This window comes from Panulirus ornatus, chromosome 25, assembly GCF_036320965.1.
Source record: "Panulirus ornatus isolate Po-2019 chromosome 25, ASM3632096v1, whole genome shotgun sequence".
Lineage (NCBI taxonomy): Eukaryota > Metazoa > Arthropoda > Malacostraca > Decapoda > Palinuridae > Panulirus > Panulirus ornatus.
In genome coordinates this window covers 2,824,338-2,840,636 of record NC_092248.1, presented here as the reverse complement: position 1 = coordinate 2,840,636, position 16,299 = coordinate 2,824,338, and positions in this window count along the sequence as shown.

Below are 16,299 nucleotides of genomic sequence, written 5' to 3'. Positions count from 1 at the left end.
CACCTGAAAGTGGTAGATCACTGAAGCATACTGTAGGTAAAAGATTTCAGTGTTATGATAAACATAAGGCTTTGAAGAACATATATATGAAGAGGTTAATTAAGCTAATGTAGCCATAGGTGTTTTAAGGACATTTACATACCTAAACACTTAAACTATAATAACCTTGTAGATCCTCATCTTGAGAACACCAACTGGGTTGAAGCTCTTGCTTCAAAAACGATATTGACATGATTGAAGATGTCATGCAACAAAATTAGTATTTGAACTAATAGAACTTTTGTACAAAGATAGACTAAAGACTTTATGAATCATAAGTTATTATCTTGTACGTTGAGTCATGGTGAAACATGTAGTAATATGGGAAATATAACAAAGTAGTCTCACTTTTTATATCATTAAAAATTGACTCTAACACATATGAACACTAATATAAGCCTTTTTAAGATCAAGGGTAAACAGTAGGAAAAATTTGAAATGTTACCTGGAGGCATTGTTGAAACAGAAAATGTTCATAAGTTTGAAAGACATGCATTGATGAAGTATGGACAGATCATCCCAAGAAGTAGGAGAACAATTAAGATGTCTAGTTAACCAAACGTGACAAGCTATAGGAGTAAAGCTGGTCCAATAGGTACATGTTTACCTTTTACCAAAAGAGTACCTCTAAGTATCTGTAATTATTTACCTAACTTATACCAGTTTATTTACAACTTTTTCAATTTGCCATGTGGAAGAAAAGTTGTTAGAAGTATTGATAAACAATTGAATTGATAAGTTGAGAAAGGAAATCATGATGCTGAGTCATCACTATAAACTTGGATTAAATTCAGCATGAGAAACTTCTGCTTTGATCTTGTGTATGGTTCCACCAATGGTTAGATTCTATATAAGACAATGTTCAACTGCAGAAATCTCTCTCGTGTTCTTAAGAGATTTCTTGTTGATTTCTTGCATGACTTTTTGAATATTTTCCATGTTATATTTTGTATTTGTATTTGTTTGCTACTTATTGCCATAGTGAAGTAGTATCTGGAACATGTGAATGATCACTTGATATTTTTGAGAACAATTTTACAAAGTAATAGATTTTATATTTTTTTTCTTTGGCACATGCACTGTTATTCCATTGCTCATAGGTTTCTCCACTTATGGTAGATCACTGTTGGCATGTTATTGTTAATTGCAACAATCCTCCTAGTGTTTCTTGAATATCTAGACTAATTACCCATCATTTGTTTCACCACCAAATGTCTGTGTGTAGCATATTATTTACAATATGTTGTGATTAGTGGCAGAAATTGTGGGCCACAATGTGGTAGATTTCCATTGTCAGTATACTTTAAAATCTGTAAATGGAAATATGCTAGTATTACCATTCAGATGTTTTTTCCACACTATATAACAATTCTACATGAGACTACTTAGTGTGTCCACAAGTGCCCTGAAACCTTCCCCAAGTGAAATTAAAGGAAAAGAAAAATGAAAGTATGTAATTTGCAATATAACTTTCAGAACATGTAAAGTACACCATAAAGCTTATGAAGCAGTGGAGAAACTAATAAAACATATATACAATATTTCATATATGCTCCAGAAACAGTCACTAACTAAGCCCATGACAATGGAAGGGGAGTGGCAATATTGCACAATTGTTGACATTCAGCCCACTAACAAACACATCTGCATGTTTAAAGGACCATACATCCATCTGTCTATATGTCTTTAATGCATTTTCCCTTCTGGAACTCCCATTAAGGTGGTGGCCATAGCAAAAGAGTCACCATTTATTCCTGTCCTTACATGCCTCCCTTGTATACTTCCACCATTTCTCTCCCTCCAGTACCCTTCCAATCTGTTTCTTCATGTCACAGATGGTCTTTCACACCTTTCCCTTTAATCTTCGTGTAAAGTCCCTGTCTTGCATTCTTTCCAAATCCTCAAACTACCCTCAAAGCATTAACCCATTGCACTCCACAATTCATTCCCATTGTATTCCCTGTCATATCAGGAATAAAAAGTTTATCTGAACTATGAAACAATGAAAACCAAACCATAGTCAACCTATTATGTGTCAAGTTATTGGTGATTAAGGAGGGAATGGGCTGAAATACTTACTTGGTAAATCTCTGGACATCTTGTGCTGTTGTAAGGCCATTGTCACCATTTTATCCCGTCACTGGTTTTTAATTACTCTTCTGCAGCTCTTTATGATCCACCAATACCCTCATATAACTTCTACATCTGTATATGAATTGTAAAATTTGAATGATGTAACACAAAAGGTGGCCACTTTGTGTAGCAAATTATGAATGAGGTAGCTCTTTATTTTATAGTTGAATATATCATGGATTGTAGCATCTTAGGGTAACCATAGCAACTCAGTGGTGTGCTTTTAAAAACACTAGGTTTAGTGGAGAAGGGGCAGACCCACAAAAGCTGTGTTCTGCAGGGAAAGAATTTAATTGGAAAGAAACATTGATTCCATTTAACCCAAACCAAACCAAAGCTAACCTTGCATTTGCTAGGCATGGCTTGCTTGTATAGATCTAAAGAACATATGACGAACACACCTAACTTTGCACAGCAGTTGAGAGTCTGTTCTGTGTTATTCAAAAACAGAATGTGAATGTTTTGTCTTTGTGTTTCTATTCAGATTCAAGGACATTCAGGCACTTTCTTATTATGCTTTCAGTCTAACTGATCCTAGTAAATGCAACCACTTTTAGTGAATGATTTTGATCAGGCTGTGAGAGAAAAAATGACAAAATTGTTGTTATATTTTGACTATTACAGAAAACCAAAGTAAATCTCAAACCCTGACAAAGTTAGGTGAGGTTTTTATATATCTTGGGCCTTTCCAATTATTGATTACTGTAGATTAACAAAAGGAATGATTCAATTCATCCTACACCACTCTTTTATTTTATTTTCCAGTAGATTAACAAAAGGAATGTTCCAAATTTTCATCCACCACTTATTTGTTTTCCATACACTGCACTACTATTGCAAAAGAAAATCACTCATATTCTCAAGTTATTTCTGTAGTTCACCTAAACTGGACTATTTGTGCATGTGGAAGGGGGCCATACACTTGAGACTGCACCTCTTATCTTGGCATTTTTGCATATATTTCCTCTTTTCTTTGTATGTTTTGCATGTCCACAACTCTGTTGCTGAAAAGATGCTTCCTCACATCCCATCATGCACTATTTTCATTAAATTTTAGTCGTCCCTTCTTTTTTTTCATTCTCTGTAGATGTAGAGAATTGTTTTAGCATTATTTTTGCCTTCTACAAATTTCCACGTGGTTATCATGTTTCCTCGTAGCATTCTGTGATCCAACTGGGGGTTCTCCCCTCATCTCTTTGTAATTTACTTCATACACTTTGGGTATGATTCTTGTTGGAATCCTTAATACCCTCTCCAATGACTCCTAATATACTTGAACATTTCACTGTAGATGTACCTCAAGGTAATTTGAATCATTGAAATACAGTGCATTCTCTTCTAACATGTTTTGGTAACAAGTTTGGCAAAATGTCAACGTATAGGTTCTATTCATAATTGTGCTTGAGTGATTACTATTTGTGTGTTGCAGGGAAAGAGTTTTCAGTTGTATTGCCCAATCGATTAACCTTGTCTATATACACCACGTCTGTAGTCTATGTATGTATGCACACACAAACACACACCTTAGCCTATGCTAGTTACCCATTTTATTGACTACCTCCTAGGATTCGAACCTATTTGGGTTTGATCCCAGGCAGCCCATGCGTGTGTGAGTCGGTAACACTAACTGCTACATCATGGGGGTTGTGTTTTTGTGTGTGGCATATGTATTCATATATGTTACTATTACTTATTACCTGTTTGTGTATATGGAAAGGAGATTTATATATCTTGGGCCTTATCCTGTATCTACCACGGGGGTCTCTGAATTTTTTATTGTTGCTGCATTTACTAGATTTCTCTTCATTAAGCTTATTCAACAAATCCACAACTCTGTTACTAATGAAGAAATTTTTCCTCATATTCATCCATAAATTTCCCCTAGTCTAACTTCCAGTTATGCCCTCTTGTTCTGGACTCTCATCTAGTATCAAAGAACTGTTCTATGTTAGCACTCTCATGGCTTCCTAAAAACCTATGCAGTTTGTAGTTATCATGTCTCTCCTTAATGCTCTTTCCAGTATGAGCAGATTGAGGACACCTCTACTTTCCCAATAGCTCTTTCCAGCAATTCAGTGTGGCTTTAAATGAGAAGATAAAACTTACAGTGATTGTACACTAGGTAAAAATGTATCAGTACACAATGTGTGTTAAACATCGTGGTCCAACAGATACGGAGAAATTTGTGTCTTTGCTGCACGATGGTAGCCCTTATGTTAGGAGGGTGCAATATTGATGCTTGTTTCAACATGTTGCCGAATCCACTGCGCTGCTGTGCTTTAATGAATACCAAGCTGCCGGGCAATATCACAAATGCTGTTACCCTCGTTATGCATGTTACCTGTGAGGTTTACATCATGACTAGCATGACCATGATATTGGTAGCTGACAGTGACTATGTAAGCTGAAATGCCACAGTGGCAAGTTCTATGAATTCATAAATGAAACTGTGAACCTTATATCAGATCTCGTAACATTCAGAGTGGTTCAAACCTGAATGGGCATATCAACCCTTCCACAGTATAAGGAGCTGATCAAATCCTCATGGAAGGCATCGGACCCATTGCACCAATACTTTTTTACCCAGTGTACATTGTGTATGTGAATGTGTGTGTGTGTGCATGAGTGTACCTAAGCACGTCTGAAATACCACGATCACAAAATGTGCCAAAGTGAGCCAGAGATTAATATTAACACAAATACAAGGTGTGTTTTAAGAATTTGGCAATTTTGGATCCGAAGAAAGCATAGGATAGGGTTGATAGAGATGCTTTATGGAAGGACTTAATGAAATATGGTGTAGGAGGAAATCTGGTAGAAGCAGCAAGTTTTTGTCAAGGGTGTAAAACATGTGCAGAATGATTGATTCCAAGTGAAGACCAGTCAATGGCAGGATTGTGTGATGTCACCATGAATGTTTAGTTTGTTTTTGGTTAGGGTGGTGAGGGAGGTAAAAGTGAGAGTCTTGGAGATAGGGGTGAGTTTGCAGTTTGTTGGGGTTGAAAGGACCTGAGAAGTGAGTCAGTTCTTGTTTGTTTATGATACAGCACTGTTGGCAGATTTGAGTTAGAAACTGTAGATGGTGACTGAGTTTGGAAAAGTGTTTGAGAAGAGGAAGTTGAGAGCAAATGTGAATAAAAGGAAGGTTATTAGGTTTAGCAGGGTTGAGGGACAGGTTAGCTGGGGTGTGTCTGAATGAGGAAAAATTAGAGGAAGTGGTGTTTTAGATACTTGAGAGTGGACATGGTGGTGGATAGAACCATAGAAATGGAAGTGAATCATAGGATGGGTGAGGACATGAAGGTTCTTGGAGCACTGAAAAATGTGTGAAGAGAGAGATCGTTATCTGGGAGGACAAAAATATGTATGTTTGAAGGTATAATAGTCGTAACAATATTATATGGATGCAAGGTACAGGCTTTAGATGAGGATGTGTAGAGGAGGATGGATGTGTTGGAAATGTTTGAGGACAGTATGTGGTGTATGGTGATTTGAATAAGTAATAAAAGGGTAAGAGAGAGAGGTGCAGTACTAAAAAGAGTGTAGTCAAAAGAGTTGTGGAAAATGTGAAGAATGATTGAGGAAAGTTGACAATGAGGATAAATATGACAGAAGTGGGGGGAACAAGAAGGGGGATCCAAATTGGAGATGGAAGGATGGAGTGAAAAAGATTTGAATGATCTGGGTCCAAACATGAAGGAGGGTGAAAGGTGGGCATTGGATAGAATGAATTTTAATGATGTGGTATACAGGGATTGATGTGCTGTTGGTGGACTAAACCAGGGCCCGTGAAACAGCTGGGATAAACCATGGAGACCATGGAGCCTTGTCATGGATAGAGAGCTGTGGTTTTGTTGCATTGCACATGATAGCAAATGTGACCTTTCTTTCTTTGTCCCTAGTGCCACCTCACTAATGTAGGAAATGGCGATCAAGTATGAAAGACAAAAGTTTTGAAATTTACAAACTTTGCATTACCTAAATATTGTTGATGAAGTGGACTAGACAAAATCTTCATAATATGCAAGAAAAATTAAAGAACATCTCAAGTTTTTGTAAATGTTTCAAGACCTTTTGAGGGGAATGACACAAGAAAGTACAGTTAGTTACTAAAGTAAAATAGGGCTCCTTGCCTGATCCACCTTTACCTAGAGAAAAAGGTTTTACACCTGCATTACCAGTACCTGAGGAATAAAGCCTCTTCCCTGACCTTGCATAGGGATAAAACCATGTTCTTTCGGTACTGGTGGTCAATTGTAGAAACTTGTTCTCTACCTTAGTGAATCAGGTAAGGAAGTTGATCCTTATATAGTGTAGTGCATATAACTCTTCTTGTTTTATTGCCTCACAAGAGGTCTTGTGAGTCATGACAATCATCACAGTGGTTTCACTTCAAAAATGGCAGCCAATAACATGGCCTCATCAAGCATTGCCAGAGAAAACCCGCAGCAAAATTACCAACAAAGAGAGAACTTAGAAACAGTCTGAATAATTAGATCTACCTAAGAAAGTGCTCAAGTGAATCAGGAAATATAAGAAATTGATATTGTCAAAGATGATATGCAAATTAAATTGGTGAATACTATTTTTGCTGGATTAAGCGTTGCAAGAGTAAATTCACCACAAGATTATTGGCTGGATAAGAAATATGTATTTAGAAGGATAAAACTTAAAGTGAACTAGGAAATGCAAAAAGTTCAAAAGTTTTGAATATAATGTTAAAAGTAAACCAGAGAGATGAAAAAAGCTTGTATGTTTTGAATATAAAATCATAAACTATTAGTAATTTCACTTTTAATGTGGTTACTGGATCACCATCAAGGCACTACATCAGCATTACCAATCTTATCACAAAGTGATTAACAGAAATCTAGATTAGAACTACATAGTCACAATGATGAAGTTGAAAAGAATTAAGACAAAGAAGTGAATGAACATTTTCAGATTTTGTGAAGGGATATGATAATTGCAAAGAACTTTTGTTTTTTTAAGTTCTGACTCCATGTAGTATGCATGGAAGACCTCTGAATGAAATTAAGACCTTTTATGACAGATGCAGTGTATATATGAGGGTTCGTGGTAGTATGACTGGTGAGTAGTTTGAAATAAATGTGGTATTATGCCAAGAACTTGTGTTGTCACAATATATGTCTGTTGTTATGGATGAGGCATGACATGAGATTAGAGCAAGGTAAGATGATAGTTGTGTATTACAAAATTATGGTAAAACAGAATGGAAGTTAAAACAATTGTTGTCTATAGATCATACAGTGTTGTTAGCTAAATCATAGGAGTTGGGTAGAATGGTGGGCCACTTTTCCCCATAGTAGGCAGGAGGAGTCAAAGAAAATTTGAACATGAGATGGAAGTCACAGTGTAATAAAAGAATGACAGAAATGGTAAAAAAATGCAAGTTAAGGTAAAATCTAAGGTATTTATGAATAAAGATGAGTGAGGATGGCTGTGGGAAAGCTGAAGTTGAGAATTATTGCAAGGAATGATAATTAAAGGTACATTGAAAGCTTTGAAGAAATAAAGAAAATTAAGAGCAGAATGTGTAGAAAACTCATACTCTGAACTTCTTGTCCAAACTTTCTATGTATGGATGTGAAACCTAACATTACATATGAGAGAAGAGATGAGGAATAAAAGCAATAAAGATGGATAATGTATGTAGTATAATTGTCATTAGGAGGATCAACAAAGTAAGGAATGATTATGTTTAAAGGATATGTGGTATGAAGAAAGCATTAGAAAGGAACAGGCAAAAAAATTTTCTCTATATGTTTATGTAGAATGCATGGTAGATGATTGATAGTTTGATCAAGAAGATATTTTGTTGGAGGCACTAGGAGGAGAGATAGACTCAAAAGAGATATATGAATGTAGTGAGAGTTGATGAAGGCTTAAGATATTGGAGTTGAGGATGCCAGAGGAATTATTTAGGATTGAAGTTAGTGCAAGTGTTTTATGTTTATAGTTAGAATGAATGAAGAAGTTGATTTCAATCACCCTTATGCAGACTGAAAATTTAAGAAAAATTTATATGATTAGAGAAGTTCCCATTTCACTAAACCACTCAGGGCATGGATTGAGGCTGTTTATAAATGACTTGAGAGGCTGTGTAGACATGATCTACACTTAGAATTAGGTACAGGTGGTAGACAAATTCTAAATTAGGTGTGGAGTTTCATCATCCAAAATGCTTGCATCTTGTTTACATTCTCTACTCTTTCTGCTGAAGTTAACATTTTTCCAGCTCTGGGAAAAAGATGAAAGAGAAACACTTAAAGGTTATCCTGCTGTGAGAATATTGGTTAAACTGGTCCTGGTTATTGCACTCATTTGAAATGCCATCAGATCTGGTAAACTGCAGTATGACTTTCTTTCCATATGCAGAATTCTAATCTTTCATGCATTTTCCTTAAAAATGAAAACTGTATATCTGCACAGTATAAAGCAGTCTTGGCATTTCTTTGAAAGTTTTATGTAATTTGAATTATGAGTCCAGTTTTGCATATTTATTTGTGAAAGGTGATTTGATATGTAAATCAGTTAGAGCTAAGGTTTTTCTACTTTCCTCCACACAGCCTTATCTATTGCCCGTGTCTTGCATCCATATGAAATTGTTAGGACTACTGTACCTTCAGACATACATAGTTTTGCCATCCCAGATAGCATTCTCTCATTCTACACATTCTTTAGCACTCTCAGAACCTTTGCCCACCTCATCTATCCTATGACTCACTTCTGCTTCCATGGTTCCATTCACTGGCATGTCCACTCCCAGATATCTAAAACACTTCAGTTACACCAAGTTTTCTACAGTCACACTCACATCCCAACTAAACTGTCCCTCAACCCTGCTAAACCAAATAACTTTGCAGTTATTCACAATTCCTCTCAACTTTCTTCTCTTACACACTCCAGACTGTCATCAATTTCAGCAGTTTCTCACTTGAATCTGCCAACAACAACTAACTCACTTCCCAGGCTTTCTCATCCCTCATAAACTGCATACTCGTCCCTCTCTCTAAGACTTGCAGGTACCTCTCTCACCACCCCATCCTTAAACAAATTAGACAACCATGGTGACATCACACACACCTGCTGCAGACCAACCTTCACTTGGAACCATTCACTCTTCTCTTTCCTACTCAAACATGCATTTTATACCCTTGATAAAAACTTCTCACCATTTCTAGCAGCTTTGCTTCCACACCATATATTCTTAAGACCCTCCACAAAGCATCTTTATTATTGTAACTTATGCCTTCTCCAGAACCATGAATGCCATATACAGATCTTTGTTTGTATAAGTATTTCTCACAAATATTCTTTAAAGCAAACACCCGATCCTTCCATCTTCAGCCATTTTTGACACCATACTGTTCCTCTCCAATTCGATGATCAGTACATTCCCTCACCTTTTCAGTCACTTCCCTCCCATGCAATTTACCAGGTACACTCAACAAACTTATGCCACTCCCATTTATCCCCTATACATGCATTCTGTTGATCCTTAGGCATCTCACCGTGATCCATACATAAATTGAAAATCCTTACCAACCAATCGACAACACAGTTACCATTTTTCTCAGAAAATGTAAGTGCAATACCATCCACTCCAGCCACCTAGCCAAATTCCATCTTGCTTAAGACTTTCATCGCCTCTTCTCATCATCAAACCACACTCTATGATGCTCTTTCTTCAATACCATTCTGATCCAAATACCCTACATCTGCCATCCTATCATCAAGCACATTCAAAAGTCCTTCAGAATGCTCACTCCACCTCCTAACTTTATCACTACTTGTTACCACTTCTCCTTTTGCCCCTTTCACCAGTTTTCCTAATCATTCTCTTGTTTTTCATGCATTATTAGCCTTCTGCCAAAACATCTTATTCTTGGTAATGTTTACTGATACTCATGCACCCCAACTTTCATTTACCCTCTTTCTCAACCCGTGCACCTTCCTCTTGACCTCATGCACATTCTCTAATACATCCCCTGATTATTTGCACTCCTTTTTAAGTGCTACCCAAATGCCTCTCCTTTCTCTTTCATTAGCATCTTTACTCACTTTAAAACAGTTCCTGGCTTTGTTGTCATTGAAAACTAACAATATTCCGTTCAAAGAATGCCTTTCCCCTTCTTAGATGATTGCTCCTTTTATGTTATTCAAAATGTGTTTCATTTTCAGTTTTGATTGCATGATCCAATGAGGCATTCATATGATGATGACCCATATTAAGTTTAATTGGTTTTCTGGTGAGTAGCTAAGGGAGAGGTTAAGTGAGTGGCAGGCATCCCCATGTATTGATCAGCTTGTTATGTATATAAGCTCTTGCACTTTTGGCTTATCAATCAGACTAAGCGATATTGTATTAAACTTTTAAATTTCTTTCGAACCAAACACAGTGTGATGAATCATCACACTACTTTTCCTTCATGGCATTTGTTCATTTATGGCACGAAAATTTTTCAGCTGATGGGCATAGGGACCTAAAGTAACTTTCCTGCAACAGTTTTGTCAACTTGATAGAGAGGAAAATATTGTTTACAATGTATTTCAAGAGTTAACTACCAGTGACTTGTATCTTGTGTCAATTTGATAGTTAAGTCCCATGATTTTACACTTACTGTATAACATAGCCCAAAACTGTGTTGGATAAGATATGAGAGCAGTTTTACCTTCAGCTTGGCTCCATCTAGCTTAAATAGAATGCATCTTGATTCAAAAATCTTTTCAGACAGAATCTCAAAAATACTTGCAATTCTTATATCTTAAATCATGATTAGTAGTAAATGAGAAGTCACATGTTTATAGTGCATTACATTTGAGTAGGGTTACCTCATACTTTATATGTAAATAGAAAATGCACTTATGATGATTTTCCTTATTTCTTATATATCTATACATTAGTGATAGCACCAACGCATAATGTACATGCTAGTTCAAACTAATGACAGTACTATACCCTTTTTGTGATGACTGTACAATGACACATTAATCTGATTTATCAAGCTTTGTACAGAACCTAGTATTTGTAAATGTTTATTTCTCGTTATTGTGAGTTAAAGTTGATGTGTACAGTGATACATTGTATTTGGTTTTTACTCTTAGACTAAATGTATGAAAAATAGTTTTTATGAACTTTTACTCTGATGCAGGAGACATTCTGACATGTATTAGATTTCTTCTGAATATTTCCACTTTGATTGTGGAGACCTCAGGCCTTTGTTCATGCACAGTGCTTGAAATTACTTGATATTCTATCAGTCATAGCAAGTGATTCTGATACTACATTTGTTACAGAGATGAAATCTTTTTGACTCTTTTCATAAACACTCTGTCTCATTTACCATTGAATACATTCCTGGTTCTGCAGGGTGGATCAGATACATAAAACCTTTCATGATGCCATAATGTTCCTTTTATAGGATATATATGCAGAACCAGGTCCCCAACCCTAACCCAATAAGCTAGCAAAAGGGCATTGATGCCCAGCTCCCTGAGGTAAATTTGTCATATTTGCTATCCTTTAAGTGCTCTCATTCATAAAAGTATGATACCTGCTCCTATCTCTCATTGTGTAAAAGCCACTTTAAAGTGGTTTTGATATTTTTCTCAACATTAGCTATGGTATGATACAGGAATACTGTAAGGTAAATTTGCCCTCTCTCAAGTCTTGGTTGAGAATTTAGCTTAATGCCAGCAGATTAATGCTATCCACATCTTGGTGTCACTAATACCTTAAGCAAGTGGTGATAATGAAATCGTAGCACCCAGGATATCGAAGTGAATCTGATATCATGCCAGTGATGCATGGACACCTATTGAAATTACTTGGTAGTTCTTTGGGAAATAACACTTAGTTAACACATGAGATAGCATATACCTAGACAATACCTGGATAATCTAAAAAAAAAAAAGATAAGATTTTATAGATGAAAAAGCTGGTTTGCATGATATTCCACTTACTAGTATCATATGCAGTTAATTCTGCCCCAGTGATGTTTTCTATGTGTAGTTGGTAATTGGGGGTGTTTGTATATCTTAATTCTTGCTCATTATTGGACTCCATTTAGATTCACACATACTTGAACATTATTGACCTTATCATATAATAGATTACTGTCACCCCATGCACTAAATAGGTGATCATACTCGGTAATTGTTACAAAATTATATTTTCTATTGTATCTATATTACTCATTATTTTAGCTTTCAAAACTTGTTCTAAAAATGCCAATATGATTAGAAACATCTTATAATAATCAGTGACAACTATATTCACAGAATACTACAATATTATTAACAATGACTTGATTTATCCTTGTGACATGTTAAATTTGGAGAATTCTTTTCCTTTCATAATTTTCACTGTATATCAAAGTCTAGTTCAGATATTTCTGCTGAGTTCTTATGAGTTAATATAAGTTAGCAACTAAGAAAATGTGAATAGCAGTGATCAGCCCCTTGCATACCACAACCAGTATCACTGTTTTCATGACATACTGAGGATCAGATTTCATTTCTCCATTTTCTAATGTAGCATGGAAATGTATGTAGCCATATTTGTTTCAGAAATGAAGATTTTTAGGAACAGATATATCAGATGTGATTAAAGTAAAGTACAGTATAGTAATCATATCAAAAACACTATTGTTGTATATGCTTCCTCAAGAGAAATAGCTCATTATATTCACCCTAAAAAGTGTCTATTCATGGGAAGAAATTGTGCCTTTATGACCCTAATGGTATGTTATTCTGATCTGGAAAAAATGCAATCAGTTCCAGCATAAATTTCTTAGACTCTTGAGAAAGCTAAGAATTAGTTCTTCGCTCAATAGATGCTAGTCGTTGGTTATTTTTGTCCATTATTTAAACTTTGTGATTCCGTGACAGGTAAGATTTTCTTTAATCTATATACAGATTTATCTTTATATCTTGCAAGTATGGCATTAAATTTAAAGAAAAATTTATTTTTGTTATTTAAGTTTTATGCACAATATGTATTTATCAAAAATAAAAGGTGGATTAAGTCCAATTGGTGTGAAATGCATTACTTACATGAGGCTTTCAAATGAATGATGAGATTTTTGTGTGGACTCTAACATAGACAATATGTGTAATGAATGACAGGATTTAATAATTAGATCTTTGTCTTTTAGAAATTTAGTTGGTCTTAATCTCACTGTTAAGATTTATGAAAGTTTCATAACCGTACCTAACATACATTTAGATTTCATTCATCTTTTTCTGTTATTTTGCAGGGTGTCAAAATTTTATGCATACTTCATTTTCTGTTATTTTGCAGGGTGTCAAAATTTTGTGCATACTTCGTGTCTATATGTACATTAGATATTTATATATAGAGAGAGAGAGCAAGAGAAAAAAAGTATAATTTTTGCAATTTGACAGGCTGTAGATTGTGATCTACTGATAATTTATGTCACTAAAAGTGTTATCATTTAGGTATGTAACTCTTAACCCTTTGGACGTGTATTTCGTTTCAAGGGCTGGTTCCCTAAAAATGTCATTTCACCGTGAAAAAATGAAATTGTTCATATGACCTTCTCCATTACTTATTTTATGTGTATATAAAATAAATTTTCCAAATCAAGCACTGAAATTCTTTGAAACCAATATTTCATGGTTTTTTATAGAAGTAAATATTGGAAAATTGCATAACAATATACTGAAATAAGGTATATGATAAATGGCACACTAAACTCCAAGGTCAGAAGATATTCAGAAGACTAACTTGAGCATTTTTAATATCATAAGTCCCGCGTTTGCGAGGTTGCGCAAGGAAACAGACGAAAGAAATGGCCCAACCCACCCCCATACACATGCACATACATACACGTCCACACACGCAAATATCCATACCTATACATCTCAGTGTACACATATATATACACACACAGACATATACATATATACACATGTACATAATTCATAGTCTGCCTTTATTTATTCCCATCGCCACCTCGCCACACATGGAATAATATCCCCCTCCCCCCTCATGTGTGTGAGGTAGGACTAGGAAAAGACAACAAAGGCCCCATTCGTTCACACTCAATCCTCAGCTGCCATGTAATAATGCCCGAAACCACAGCTCCCCCTCCACATCTAGGCCCCACAGAACTTTCCATGGTTTACCCCAGATGCTTCACATGCCCTGATTCAATCCATTGACAGCACGTCGACCCCGGTATACCACATCGATCCAATTCACTCTATTCCTTGCCCGCCTTTCACCCTCCTGCATGTTCAGGCCCCGATCACTCAAAATCTTTTTCACTCCATCATTCCACCTCCAATTTGGTCTCCCACTTCTCCTCGTTCCCTCCACCTCCAGCACATATATCCCCTTGGTCAATCTTTCCTCACTCATTCTCTCCATGTTCCCAAACCATTTCAAAACACCCTCTTCTGCTCTCTCAACCACACTCTTTTTATTTCCACACATCTCTCTTACCCTTACATTACTTACTCGAGCAAACCACCTCACACCACATATTGTCCTCAAACATCTCATTTCCAGCACATCCACCCTCCTGCGCACAACTCTATCCATAGCCCACGCCTCGCAACCATACAACATTATTGGAACCACTATTCCTTCAAACATACCCATTTTTGCTTTCCGAGATACTGTTCTCAACTTCCACACATTCTTCAAAGCTCCCAGGATTTTCGCCCCCTCCCCCACCCTATGATTCACTTCCGCTTCCATGGTTCCATCCGCTGCCAGATCCACTCCCAGATATCTAAAACACTTTACTTCCTCCAGTTTTTCTCCATTCAAACTTACCTTCCAATTGACTTGACCCTCAACCCTACTGTACCTAATAACCTTGCTCTTATTCACATTTACTCTTAACTTTCTTCTTTCACACACTTTACCAAACTCAGTCACCAGCTTCTGCAGTTTCTCACATGAATCAGCCACCAGCGCTATATCATCAGCAAACAACAACTGACTCACTTCCAAGCTCTCTCATCCCCAACAGACCTCACACTTGCCCCTTCTTTCCAAAACTCTTGCATTCACCTCCCTAACAACCCCATCCATAAACAAATTAAACAACCATGGAGACATCACACACCCCTGCCACAAACCTACATTCACTGAGAACCAATCACTTTCCTCTCTTCCTACATGTACACATGCCTTACATCCTCGATAAAAACTTTTCACTGCTTCTAACAACTTGCTTCCCACACCATATATTCTTAATACCTTCCACAGAGCATCTCTATCAACTGGAGGAAGTGAAGTGTTTTAGATATCTGGGAGTGGATCTGGCAGCGGATGGAACCATGGAAGCGGAAGTGGATCATAGGGTGGGGGAGGGGGCGAAAATTCTGGGAGCCTTGAAGAATGTGTGGAAGTCGAGAACATTATCTCGGAAAGCAAAAATGGGTATGTTTGAAGGAATAGTGGTTCCAACAATGTTGTATGGTTGCGAGACGTGGGCTATGGATAGAGTTGTGCGCAGGAGGATGGATGTGCTGGAAATGAGATGTTTGAGGACAATATGTGGTGTGAGGTGGTTTGATCGAGTAAGTGACGTAAGGGTAAGAGAGATGTGTGGAAATAAAAAGAGCATGGTTGAGAGAGCAGAAGAGGGTGTTTTGAAATGGTTCGGGCACATGGAGAGAATGAGTGAGGAAAGATTGACCAAGAGAATATATGTGTCGGAGGTGGAGGGAATGAGGAGAAGAGGGAGACCAAATTGGAGGTGGAAAGATGGAGTGAAAAAGATTTTGTGTGATCGGGGCCTGAACATGCAGGAGGGTGAAAGGAGGGCAAGGAATAGAGTGAATTGGAGCGATGTGGTATACCGGGGTTGACGTGCTGTCAGTGGATTGAATCAAGGCATGTGAAGCATCTGGGGTAAACCATGGAAAGCTGTGTAGGTATGTATATTTGTGTGTGTGGACGTATGTATATACATGTGTATGGGGGTGGGTTGGGCCATTTCTTTCGTCTGTTTCCTTGCGCTACCTCGCAAACGCGGGAGACAGCGACAAAGCAAAAAAAAAAAAAATATATAAATATATATATATATATATATATATATATATATATATATATATATATATATA